This window comes from Benincasa hispida, chromosome 4 (assembly GCF_009727055.1).
Source record: "Benincasa hispida cultivar B227 chromosome 4, ASM972705v1, whole genome shotgun sequence".
Lineage (NCBI taxonomy): Eukaryota > Viridiplantae > Streptophyta > Magnoliopsida > Cucurbitales > Cucurbitaceae > Benincasa > Benincasa hispida.
The window spans coordinates 63,723,044-63,737,825 of NC_052352.1; positions in this window are offsets into that span (position 1 = coordinate 63,723,044).

The window sequence follows — 14,782 nt, forward strand, 5'->3', positions numbered from 1 at the left end:
AGAAAATTTAGCGGATTCGGTGCCATTTGAAAGCTGGGAGAATCTGGTTTTCAAGATTGTCCTACTAGAGAAAGATTGCAAGAGGAGAAGAACAAAAGTGGAGAATTTTCAGAAGAGGCAGAACCACGGATTAATTAGGGTCCAAGGTGAAGTTTGGAAGTTCCAAGCCAAACTATAAGGAATTCGGGGCTGAAATTTTAAGTTATAACAGGGAATTGGTGTATAAGCAAACAGCTGCTTGTGAAGAACAAGCAAGTAGTTCCTCGTGGAGAATTATAGTGAGATTTGGGCATGAGGATCTCGCTTATAAAGGAAATCTCGTTGATTTTGTAAGGAGGATCTCGCTCTAGGGGGAAATCTCGCTAGGAATTGAGGCCAAGAAGAGCTAGGGGAAGCATATAAACCAATAAGAGCCTGAAGAACGGTGAGTGACTAAGTAAACTTAAGGTTTCCAATACTCGTGCATATATGATCAAGTAAAGCACAGTGACATTAATGATGTATTTATACTTCCTCAAGCAACAAATGGCTGGAGAATAACTTAATGCATGTTTCCTGGCTTGTATGTGTGTAACACAGGCCAAGGTATGTCGTGTAACCATTACAAAAGCTATGTTTCTGATTTTGATATATGCTTCCAAGAGGAAGGCTATGAGAGAATGAGTTCTTGTGTAAATGAGTGGCAATGGAACAGCTCTTGTGTAAATACTAGGCAATGGAACTTAATTTGATGTTACAAAATACACATTTGATATCAAAGGACGTTGAGAAGAGTGGCTCGTGCAACTTTTCTTCTTTTAGACAAGTCTAGTAGCCTAAAGTAAGGAATTGTTATAGCAAGCATGAGCGGCCCTTTCTCGACTCAGGTACCAAAGGACATTTGAGAAGGTACATGGAAAATTTGATACCGAAGGACATTTGAAAAGGTATTTGGCCAATTTGATACCGAAGGACATATGAGAAGGTATCATAGTAGCTCGATACTAAAGGACAAATTTGAGAAGGTATCTGAGCGGAAGTACCTAAAATATGATGGTACTTAGTGTGGTCACGTGCACGTAGGTAGTTATGAATGAGAAACCGAAGTATAGGTCTCTTGGTCGGTAATAAATGTTTGAGAGCTAGAGCGTTTAGGCTCATTCTCAACTAGGGAATAATAATGTTTAATGATGTCTAAGAATGGTTTACAGCTACATATAGAGACAATTGCTTGAGTTTACTCATTGGTATATTTACATGTTTATAGTGATGCTACGCTTGTTGCTTTACGATTCTATAGTCACTCACTAAGCTTTTAGCTCACAGAATTTCTGTGTTTTCCCTTTTCAGGTAGCGGTCAGTTTCCTCAAGGTTGATTCTGCTGCTGCTTGACATCGAAAGACTCGACTTATTAAAAGACTTAGGTTGATGATCTGTTTATGTACACATGTTTTGTGAGGGACTAGGGATTCTGTAGGAATGTTTGGGCCACCTGTGAAAAAAAAATTTCCTATAAAAGTAATGTCTTGGTTGTATGCATGTATTTATGTAATCTTTGTAGAACCTTAAGGGAGGTTAGTTGTTTCCGTATATTACTAATGAGATGAATAGGTTGGTATTTAGATTAGAAGGCTTAGGTGGCGAGTGCTGGCAGTAGAGCTAATAACTACCATGGTCATATCCTCTTCAGAATAAAAAGGTAATCTGGGAGGAGGTGTGACATTGAGTCTTCGTTGATGTTCGATCTATCCTTTCTGATTGTCCTCGAGACGTATCCTTTACAATATGCGGGGTTGATTCCTCTAATGTCTGCTAGCGTCCAACCAATTGCTTTTATTTACTTTTTCAGGATGCTCAGCAGCGCATTCTCTTGGTCTTCGTTAAGTGCAGAGGAAATTATTACTGGTAGCGTTTCATTTTGCCCAAAAAAAGCATATTTTAGGTGGTTTGGCAAGGTTTTCAGTTCTATTGTTGGTGGATGTTTCAAGGATGGTTTTTGTGTTTTTCTTTCTTCATTCATTGTCAGCTTTTCTTCTTTGGTTGTTGTTTCTCTGATCGCATTGCAGGTCACTATGGATGCAATCGCATCCTCATCTTCATCTTTAGACTTTTCTTCTTCATGCAAATTGGGTTCATCATCGGATTCAATGAGGTCTTCTTCTTCTGGGTACTTCATGGCTTTGATAATATCAAACCTGATCTTCTGTCCAATCACGCTCAGTGTGATCTCTCCCTTGTACACATCAATCTAAGCTCGACCAGTGGATAAAAATGGTCGTCCCAGAATGATGAGTACATTCTTGTCCGCTTCATAGTTAAGGACGATGAAGTCTGCCGGCAAGATAAATTTGTCAATCGTTACCAGGACATCCTTCATCTTCCCTTCTGGATGCACAAGGGACCTGTCAGCTAGCTAGAGAGTCACCATCATGGGCGCAAGCTGCCCTACATTCAGCTGCTTAAAAATTGAAAGGGGCATTAAGTTGATGTTGGCCCCAAGATCGCAAAGCGCTTGACCAATGTATACCCCGCCGATCGAGCAGGGTATTGTGAAACTTTCGAGGTCGCGCATTTTCGGTGGAATTATGGATTTTGAACTTTGTGTCAATGCCACCGTTGCAAACTTACCAGTGCTCCTTTTCTTCATCACCATGTCTTTTAGAAACTTCGCATACTTTGGCATCTGTTCAATCGCTTCAGTGAAAGGGATGTTGATATGCAACTGTTTCAGCATGTCCATGAAGCGTTGATACTACACTTCATCATTTTTCTTCTTCTTAAGTCTATGGGAGAATGGTGACAGCTGTATTTTCACGGCTCCCTGTTCTTTCGGCCTTGAAGTGGACTCAATCTCCGGTTCCATCGTTGCTTGTTCTTCTATTTCTTCTTGAGTCAACGGGGTCTGTGGTTCCATCGCAATTGGAGTAGTCCGGCTGGGCTTCTTCTTCTCTTCTGCCACTGTCTTTTCGCTTCACAATGTCACAAATTGACATTGTTCCTTTCCCGTACTCCCTGGGTTACGCAAGATTTCAGTAGAACTCGACAATGCCCCCTTGCAGTCTACTTTTGAGCTTGCCCGCAATTGATGCGTTATTTTATGATGTGGAATTATGAATGAAATGCGAAGATGAAAATTCGTTAAGCACTCAAGTTTTCTCAATGGAATCCAAGTGTAAACCCCACTGAGTTTCCTGGTAAGTCTAGAGTCGAACTCAGGGACTTGGGAAAACAATATGTGATGGTAATTTCTCAGAAGACTTTGCGGTAACCAAATAAATCAAGTAGTTTTGGGAATTTTGTGTGGTAATAAAAATAAACAAATATGGCGGAGTTCGAAAAGAGTTGATAAATGGAAGATGCGATGAGTATCCGGTGAAGGGGTTGAGAAGGGTTTCGATTAACACTTTCTAGGATGCGTTCATGCTATGCAATCATGCAAAACACATACAATAGTAAACCATCTCTCGATGTGAATGCTACGGCTTCTAATGCTAGAACGCATGCGATATATGTGATAAGTCTATAGGACCTACACATAAGCCTCTATTCTTATTTATGCGATGACAAAATGACACACACACAAATAAGGCGACCACATAATATCATACCTATCTCTAGGATGCATGCGATGCAGGTTGACAAACAGAGCTTATCTTTAAGTCCCTATCTCTTGTTTATGCAGATCTAATCTTGCTCTCTCGAGTCTAGATTCTAACCTAGCTCTCTCAAGTCTTAGGTTCTTTCTTTAGACTCTCTATCGAATAGCTCTAAAGAGATGTTGGGCACAGCATAAAACAAGATAATTGCAAGCAATGAAGATCCTAGGTCATGTTAGCTTAGTTCTTTTCAATCCATTCGATAAGTTTAGCTACTCATACGTGCTAAGAGAGTGAACAAATGTAGATAAAGAACTTCCATTATATAAATATAAAGTTGAAGTACAAAATAACAATGCAAGAAGATAATAAAGAGCTTGGTAGCAATCTCTTGCTTCCCAGGCTTTTACATTGTCTTTTCTACTCGTGTTCAAAAGATAATCTCGCTCTCACACGAGAGTTGGCCCGCTCTCTGCTTTCTACACCTTCGGGTTCTCTCTCGAGTTTCCCTGAGCGATCTTCCGACATCTCGGCTCTTCTCTTGCTCCACCTTAAAATAAAAGGAAAACTATGGACAAGGCTAAACTATGGAGAAATTTTTCTAAGTATCCGAACTCGTGAACTGTGAACCCCTTTTCTGAAGGATGCCTTCGGTATTTATAGAGCTTTGGGGTGAAAGGTGGCTTCTCTCTTATGATTGCACAGTTGGGATGGCTTTAATTTTCTGACTGATGCACCGAATATTTGCCACCGAAAGCGGAATGTACTTGTTATCGTTAGCGGCTTGTCAACTTAATTTGGATTCGACCATCATTAGCTTTCTGTCCCATCATGATTAATTATGCCTTTCACCCAGATATGCCCACCAAGTTGCGCTGGCTCTATGTGGCAATCCTTCTTGGGCAGATGTTTGTGAGCACAAATCACCGCAAAGCCTTGCGGTAATGTTGCACTCGACCATTGATTTCTTGTGATCACACTTTTCGCCTTGCGTCACCGCATATTCTGCATAAAAATACACAAATTAACTATTTCCATGCAATGAACGCATGCAGTCGTAATGTTATGAACTTAATGCTTTTTGGATGCAATCTAAAATATTTTATCGATGCAAGCCAGCATTGTTTAAGAACTTAGCACTATAATAACGTGCATTTTTGCCCGTTATCAACAATCTGCCCTATCTGAATTTCAAGATTGCGGATGGATGTCGCATGATTCTGGAGCACTGCTTCAGTAAGCTCTCCAGAGACAAAGATTGCGGCACCTATGAACTGTTGGCTTGATTTTGCGTTTGACCATTTGTCGCAAAAAAAATCCTAGCGGCCCTTCTTTTTATACCATTGGTTGAAAATTTTGTTGTTGATTTTTCCACATGAAGTTAGGGTGCTTTCTCCACCCAGGGTTGTAAGTATTGGAAAACGGATTATTCTTCACAAAATAAACAGACTGTGGGTTCCTCGGACACTCTTCCATTGAATGGCCTTCACTGCAAGTGGCACAACTTGCGCTTGTTAGGTCGATTGCGTTGACTTGCCCCCTATGCGTTCCTGGGCTGCTGATTGCGATTCCTTGTATTAAATTCATCATCGCAGTCATTTGGTTTTGTAGGGATGCGATGGCCCCATTATTTGTGTCACTGTCTTTAATTTTCAGTTGTTGATTGCTTTCACTCCATTCTTCATGGTACTTGGAAATGCAATCAAGTATATTCTCTTAGCCTCGTCGTAAATTTTGTCAAGCTGACCTTCAGCTGCTACTGCATTGGCAGCCGTCTGCGATGCAGGGTTCAAACCGTGGTAGAAAATTTCCATCTGTAGATGATGATAGGTAAAAATGCACGTCATTATAGGCCTTTTATTTAGAATTATAAGGGTTGTTAAGAGAAATATGTGGCGAATATGTTAGAAATTCATGAGAAAACGAGTTTGTGTCGATCGGCATTAAGTATCTCGGCTAACCCACTATTATACATTATTATGCATTCAATTGTCTATCTTTGTAGCTAATGCAGGAAGAACACGCATACGCGGAAGTCGGGCTATCACAAAGACGACCGCATGCAGGGAAACTCTCCATCGCAGAAGTGAACGCATACGTTCAACGCATGGATGTTGCGGCCATCGACCGCATGCATCCACCGCATAGAAGTTGCGGTCGTCAAGCGAATGCAGTCATCGCACAGAAGTTGCGTCATCAAGTGAATGCAGTCATCGCATAGAAATTGCGTCATCAAGCGAATGCGGTCATCGCAAAGAGATTGCAGCTACATAATGATAACCATAATAGAGAGATGAACGCAAAGTTGGTGGAATGCAAGCATGAACACATACATTGGGATTATCAAAAGATGATGTTGACATTTCACCTACCATGCCGTTAGCAGCAGAGATTCAGAAAAGGACCATCGCGCCGTGAATGTCAGAATCAGAGTAAGTCCATTAATGCTGTCGGCAATCAAGCTCTATAAATAGAAGCCGTTAAGTAGAATTTCAATTTATCCAAGGTTTTCTGCCTGAGGGCGGATCCTTGTGATCTAGACCAAAGTGTGAGAAGATAGTTTAAGAGTTCTTCATCTCCTTCATCAATTCCAAGTGACGACCAAAGCCTTCGCCAGAGTTAGAGCTCGATAGAGTCTGCTCCACCGCCCATCCATGGCACCACCGGTAGCCTTGGCACACATCTGCTAGAAGTAGACATTACTTCCAGCTGGTCCTTCCATTTCTCTTCTTTCCTTGTATTGTATTACATTTTGATTTAAGAAATTAATACATTTTGTGATCAATGCATTTCTATATTTCCTTCAATTTCGTTTCTATCTTCATTTACTTAATATCCTTTACTTTCATTGCATCACTTAGTGAGACTGTTAGAGTATCGCATACTTAATCATGCGGATTAGGGATATGAAGCATGTAGCAAACCACCGGGAGGTGTGCGTTGCGTGAGTCTTGTGAGAAAACCTTATTTGCTTAGTGTGAAGTTGTAGCAATGCTTGTCTATGGGTAAAATCAGTAGCAACCAACTGCCCGGGAGGGTAAGTAATTGATCGCATTAAGCAATGTAAGCAAGTATTCACTAGAGATAGGAATAATCTTATGTCAACCAAGTTTATGCGATTACCTTGTCTTATGAGCGCATCATTCATCATTTAGGCATACTTGGGAAAGTAGTCTAAAACCCAAATTTAAGACTCGAGAGAGCGAATTGGATCGTATAAGCAAGAATGGGGAACTTAGGAATAAGCTCCGTTTGCTATTACACAGCGTATGCACCCTTCGGATAGGATATTGCATGCGTCCAGAAGTAGGATATGGTAGTATGTGGTCATCACGCTTATGTGTGAGAGCACGTGAGCGGGTTGTGGAGGCTTGAAATAGGCTTCTCGACACTATCGCATATACATCACATGCGTCCTAGAATTAGGAACAAGTGTGTATAGCATGATCGCATAGCTTGCGCCGGCTGGGGTTGCCCTTGCGGTCAAGCTTAGTGTTGTAGTGAAGACATCCTCACATTTTATCTATTTTTCCATGCATTTTACTACGCGTCAATAGTTTCCGTGTCTCTACCTCTCATTCATACTTCCACTACTTTGTCTGTTAGTTAGGAGTAAGAGTAGTTTATAGCTTACAACCCCCATCATTCTTTTATTTATCCGCCGCAAACACATCACCGTATACATTTAGCTACAAGTCCCTGAGTTCGACCTCGGATCATCTGAGAAACTTGCGTTCTCGTTATACTTGGCGAGAGCGTAAGAAAACTTGTGATAGGAACGCATGGTCATTGCATATGAGATCAATGCATACATTTCATTCCAACGCATGACGACCGATGCATGAGAACCAACGCATAACCTAAGACATGCATCGCATATTGCATCCCCCTAAATTTAGTCATCAAGTTTTTAGTGCCGTTTCCGGGGATGTTAGCGCAAACTATACCGTAGTCCCTAACAACGGCGCCAAAAACTTGATGTGTAGAATTATGATGTGATGGTGTGAGTATGCGATGATCATGAAAGTTTTCCTAACAAGGCCTAAGTATAAGCCTTCTTAGGTTCCTGGTAAGTCCAGGGTCGAACACAGGGACTACTAAGTAGACATGCGATAGACTCTTTGATTCTATTGCAGTGGTGAAAAAGAAGTGGATAGTATTTTGATTTAAAGTTTCCTATACGACGGAGTTGAACGCGGAGTGATGAAAGCGTAGAGTTACAATAAGTATGTGATGAAAGGGTTGAGAAAGGGTTTAGCTAACACTTCCCAAGATTGTGTACAAGTTATGCAATCATGCTATACATAAATATCAGTACTACATTTCTCAATGCAGAATGCCACAATTCCTATTTCTAGGATGCATGCGATGCATATGCGAAACAGTCGATAGAACTTATTTCTAAGTCTCTATTCTTGCTTATGATCCGACTCTCTCAAGCCTAGATTCTATCTTTAGACTACTCTCTCAAGTATGTCCAAATGATGAATGACGCAAACATAAAACAAGGTGACCGCATACCACCATTCCTATTTCTAAGGCGTATGCGATGTGTAAATAGCAGATAGAACTTATGTCTAAGTTTCTACTCTTGCTTATGCAATCTAATCTGACTCTCTCAAGCCTAGATTCTAATCTGACTCTCTCAAGCCTAGATTCTAATCTGACTCTCTCAAGCCTAGATTCTATCTTTAGACTACTTTCTCAAGTACATCCAAAGGGTGAATGATGCATACATAAGATAAGATGATCGCATAAAATGCATATCTTAAGTCATGCTAGCTAAGTATTTTTCAACCCATTTAGAAATTTAGCTACTCATGCATGGTGTGGAGAGATTGAACATAAATTAAAATGAAGTTTCCATTTTCTACAAATAAAGTATTGAATACAAAATAACAAATGGATTTGAGAGATAACAAGCCTCGTAGGTAATGTCTTGCTTCCTATGGCCTTTTACATTGCTCTTTATCACTTCAACTCTGTTCTAGTAATAGGTTCTTGCTCTCGCAAGGGTTGGCCTTCTCTCCTGTGTATTGCTTTTCGACAGTCTCTCCATCTGTCCAGTAACGATTTCTCTCAGCATTGTCTCGTCTCCTTACTCTCTCCATCCTCTATGTATATGTATATATATGTGCGTGGATCGACCCTTTTCTCTCTGGTGGCATTCAGTATTTATAGATTTCAAGGTGAAGCAGCTTTCTTACTAATGATTGTAATGATGGGTGACATTATTTTTCCTACTCTGTTGCGCCGTTTAAAAGTCACCAAAAGTTCGATGTACTTGCTATAGTATGGCTTTTAACGGCTTGTCAACTGAATTCGGAATCGACCGTTATCAGCTTTACCTCCCATCATGATTTATTATGTTGTCATCTTGATGCGAGGTCTTTATGCGATCACTTTTTCAGAAACTTCTCATGATCGCATGTCTTACGATCGCAACTTTAAGCGTGTTGTCGCATTGTGCCCTTGGATCGCAATTTCATATGCGCCATCGCATTGTACCTGCACAAACTAGGTAAATTAACTGCTTTTATGCGATGAACATTAACGATCGCAATTCCTTTTAGTTTGGTGCGTTCGGACAAGATATTGTCTATTTTACCATCACTTTCTCTCATTGTTTACTAATTTGAGTTGTAATAACTTGTATTTCAACCAGTTATCACGCTCCCAAATTTAAAACAATGTTTGTCCTCAAGTATAATCTAAAGATTGTCTTTAAAAATTCAACCGTCTTTACCCTACCTAGACTTCTCAAGGTGCTTTATTCAAATTTCATGAACCAATGCCTTCTTAATTTCTATCCTCATCTCTTCCTAAAATATTTCTAATCTTTAGGGACTGCAAGTTAACCTTCAAAAAAACTTTACTCGTTTCCAGGACATCGCATTATTTATTTCAAACTTTCTCAAACCAGGGTGTTCAAGTGATTTTGACCCTTGCGTGATTTAGATATTCGTTTTGTGATCTTGCGCTGATACGAGTGCCCAGCCTTCGTTTTGGCTTGCCCCTACGGGTGTCATACGGACATCAAACTATGAGCAAGGCACTCTTTCTCATTCAAAACTCATGCCCATCTCTTTATTTGGCATCAGAGTTGCGATCACTTAGTTTATGCGTTGATCATGATTCCCACCTTCATTTTGGCTTGCCCCCACGGGTGTCATGTGGACATCCAACTATGAGCAGGATCCGATCTCAACATTATATAAATAAATATATGTGTGTGTGTGTGTGTGTGTGTGAATTGAATTTATAAAAGTAACAAGGTTGAAAATAACATTACTAGCACCCCCAAATTTAACACACAGCAATGTCCTCATTGCTGAGAGACGAAATGACTCATGTGATGGACTTAGGAAATTTCGTAAAAATAGTTTTGGTAGACTGCTAAATTTTAGAAATTTTTCATGAATCGATTGTCCTAAAATTAATCTGACTCTAATACATGCAGTAAGAAACAAAGGCATGAATTTCATCATTGAAGTCATAATTGGCGGGGTGAATGCGGCGACGAAATAAAGTAATCAAAAATTCAAGATTGAGTCAAACTAAAGAGGATGCGATAGTAGAATTCAGCAATATTAAATTGAAATGCGAGAAGTGCAAAATTGAAATAAGATGAGACAAGGAAAGACACAACCCCCAAATTTTCTTTGTCGCCCGCATCATTTTTTATTGCATCCTTTCTTGCGGTGGGCTGATTCTTTGATTGCGATGGTCTGATCGAACCGGTCGCGTGTTTAAGGTTATCACAATCATTTACTACGATCAGTGTGATAAATATCAAGAGGATAAAAGGTATGAAAGAAAGAGTTGGCAATTATAAAGAGTAGTAATCATGCAAAAAGTAAGATAGATTCATGAAAGAAAAATATCAAAAGGATACTAAAAAAAAAGGATATACTTCGTCCCTAATGAATGTGTGTCGCTTGGACTACACGTTTCTTCTTCATTCTAGATTCCTCAGGTCCACGGAGGTTTTCTCGTGTTGGAAATCTCCTCCATGATACATCTTGACTCTTTGTCCATTTACCTTAAATGCATTGGTCCCATCTTCGTTTGTTAATTCTACTGCTCTATGCGAGAATACTTCCTTAATTATGAATGGTCCGAACGGACGTGATTTCAATTTTCCCGGAAAGAGTTGTAGCCTAGAATTGAATAGTAAGACCTTCTGACCTGCCTGGAGATTCTTTTCGCACAGACGCTTGTCATGCCAGCACTTCATGTATTCTTTGTAAATTTTGGCATTTTCATACGCCTGTAGTCTCCATTCGTCCAGCTCGAGTAACTGAAGTTTTCTTTCTTCCCCTGCAGCCTTCATATCAAAGTTAAGCTTCTTCACTGCCTACAGCGCCTTATGCTCTAATTCCAACGACAGATGACAAGCCTTCCCAAACACCAACGCATACGGTGACATGCCTATGGGTGTTTTATAGGCAGTTCTATATGCCTACAAGGCATCATCAAGCTACATGGCCCAGTCCTTCCGTGATGGATTCACCACCTTTCTATTTCTCTGTTAGAAATCTTGGCTTGTCCGTTTTTCTGGGGTGATATGCGGTGGCGATCTTATGGTAGACATTGTATTTGATCAGCAGTTTGATACGATTAACAAAGTGGGTCCCTTCGTCACTTATTATGGCACGTGGGGTGCCAAAACGAGGGAAGATGTTTCTCTATAAGAATTTGGAGACTGTTATCGCATTGTTTGCAACGCATAAAACCGCTTCAATCCATTTGGAAACGGACCCATTAAATGTATTTATGATGGCCAAAAAAATATATTTATGACCATTTGACGGTGGAAATGGTCCCATGAAATCTATACCCCAGACGTCGAATAGTTCCAATTCCAATATGATGTTCATCGGCATCGCATTTTTCTCTGAAATGTTTCCAGTGCGTTGGCACTTATCGCATTTCATAAAATATTCTCGTGCGTCCTTAAACAAAGTTGGCCAGTAATACCCACTTTGCAAAACTTTTGCCACTGTGCGCTATCCCCCGAAATGTCCTCCATAGGGTGATTCATGACATTGAAAGAGTATGCGCTGAAAAGCAGTCTCTGAAACACAGAGTCTAAATATCTGGTCTGGTCCCCTTTTGTAAAGATTTGGCTTGTCCTAGTAGCAGAATTTACATTCATGAATGAACTGCTTCTTTTAGTGGGATGTGTAATTCTCTAGAAATTGTTTGCAGACCAAGAAGTTGACAATATCTGCATACCAAGGTAGTTCTTCAATTTTAAGCAACTACTCGTCCGGGAAGGATGCGTTCACCTCCGACTGAATGCGATCCACTTCAGGATTCTCCTACCTCGATAAATGGTTAGCGACCTGGTTCTCTGTTCCCTTACAGTCGATTATCTTTATATTAAATTTTTGGAGTAGAAGAACCCATCGGATCAGTCTTGGCTTCGCATCTTTTTTGGTCATTAAATATCTTATCGCCAATTGGTCGGTGTGGACTATAACTTTGGATCCCAATAAGTAAGGTCTGAATTTTTCAATCGTAAAGATTATCACTAGAAGCTCATTCTCTGTGGTGGTGTAGTTCGCCTGCGTGGAGTTCAATGTTCTACTCGCATAAGCGATAAGGTATAACATTGTCTTTACTTTTTGTGCTAGGACGGCCCCCATCGCATAACCGCTAACATCGCACATCAGGTNGCATAAGCGATAAGGTATAACATTGTCTTTACTTTTTGTGCTAGGACGGCCCCCATCGCATAACCGCTAACATCGCACATCAGGTCCAATGGTTTTGTCCAATTGGGTGCGATCAAAATAGGCGTTGTAGTCAATGCATTCTTCAATGCTTTGAATGCGGTGAGGTAGTGTGAATCAAAGTCAAAAGGTCTGTCAGCTTTTAGCAACGCATTCAATGGTCGAGCCCATCCTTTGAAACTCCTTAAAGCTTTCACATTTTCTAGAGGTGGAAGTTTTTCTATGGCTTCAATTTTTGCTTTATCCACCTCTAGCCCATCCTTTGAAACCTTGTGCCCAAGCACAATTCCTTCTTTAATCATGAAATGGCACTTTTCCCAGTTTAGCACCAGATTAGCCTCTTCACATCTTTTCAGAATTCTCTCCAAGTTTTTCAAACAGATTTCGTATGTTTGCCCATAGACTGAGAAATCGTCCATAAATATTTCAATTAAGTCTTCAAGGTACTCGGAGAAGATTGCCATCATACACCTTTGAAACGTGCTGGGCGCATTGCATAGTCCAAAAGGCATGCGACGAAAAGCGAACGTTCCATATGGATAGGTGAATGTGGTTTTTTCTTGGTCCTCTGGTGCGATCATAATCTGGTTACAGCCTGCATACCCATCAAGGAAACAGAAATAGTCATTCCCTGCTAGTCGATCGAGCATTTGATCAATGAAAGGTAAAGGGAAATGATCTTTCTTTGTCGCCGTATTAAGCTTCCTGTAGTCCATACAAATCCGCCAGCTAGTGACAGTCCTCATAGGGATCAACTCGTTGTTTGTGTTGGGGACTACTGTCATTCCGCCCTTCTTGAGAATGCATTACACGAGGCTAACCCACGTGCTATCGACGATAGGGTATATGATGTCGGAATCTAACCATTTAATGATTTCTTTTTTAACAACCTCTTTCATCACAGGGTTCAGTCTGCGTTGAGGTTCTATCAAGCCTTTCTAGTTTTCTTCGAGCCGAATTCTATGCATGCAGTACGTCAGACTAATACCTCTGATATCTGCGAGCATCCATCTGATTGCTTTAATATATTTCTTCAGAATACTGAGCAGCACAGTTTCTTTTTCTTCTGGTAACGCAGAGGATATGAATACTGGCAAGGTTTCATTCTAGCCAAGGAAAACGTACTTCAAGTGATTTGGTAGAGTTTTCAGCTTCAGTGTAGGTGGTTGCTCTAAGAAGAGTTTTTGTGTTTTTCTTTCTTCATTCAAATTTAACTTTTCTTCATTGTTCACTGTCTCTATTATTACATGGCAGGTTTCTAAGGATGTTATCACATCCTCTCTTTCTTCATTTTCTTCCTTGGACTCTAAATCTTCAGCGCAAGTATGTTCATCTTCAGAATCTGATAGGCCTTCATCTTCTGGGAACTTCATTGCCTTGATAATGTTAAAACTGAGCTTCTTTCCATTGACGCTCATCGTGATTTCTCCCTTATGCACATCTATTTGAGCACGACCAGTAGACAAGAATGGTCATCTTAATATGATTGGCACATCTTTATCCGCTTCATAATCTAGAATGATGAAGTCTGCAGGTAGAATGAATTTGTCCATTGTGACGAAGATATCCTTCAATTTTCCTTCAGGGTGTACCAGGGACCTATCTGCAAGCTGAAGAGTCACTGTTGTGGGTGTCAGCTGACCTACATTCAATTGTTTAAAGATTGAAAGGGGCATTAAGTTTATGCTTACCCCAAGATCGCATTAATGCTGACCAATGTACCTCCTATGAGCAGGTATTGGAAACTGCTGGGTCACGCATCTTTGGTAGGATTATAATGTTTGATTCTTGTGTTATTGCCACGTGGCAGATTTTCCTGTGCTTCTCTTCTTCGAAACCATATCCTTCAAAACTGGCATACAACAGCATCTGCTCTATCGCTTCCGTAAATGGAATATTGATTGTGTAGTTTCAATATTTCCAAGAAGCGATGATTACTGACCTTCACGTTTTGCTTCTTTTTCAGTCTTTGAGGGAATGGACGGTACGTACTTTTCACTGTTCCATGGTCTGGAGCTTAGAGGGGTCGCATCTTCAGGCTCTATAATCTTCGGGCTTCTTTGATCAATTTGCATCAACGGTTCTTTGATTCCATCACATTGGAATCGGTCCTGTTATGCTTCTTCCTAACTTCCAACGTCGCCTTTCCACTTCTCAGGGTGACTACTTGGCAGTGTTCTTTCCCTATATTCCCCGAGTTATGTGGGAGCTCAGTTGAGCTCGGTAGTATCCCTTGCGGTTTATTCTTCAACTCTCCGCAATTTATCCTATTTGGATTTCCAAATTACGGATGTAAGTTTGCTTTGTTCTGGATGACCGTTTCATTCTTTTCGATATATGTTTAACAGGTTCTCTAGAGAGGTGATGTGGTATGTTTGAGAAGTTGCTGGCTTACTGTTGCTGTGACAGTTAGTTCTTTGGAAAATATTAGATAATATTCTTTTTGTGCCATAGGTTGGTAACCTTGTT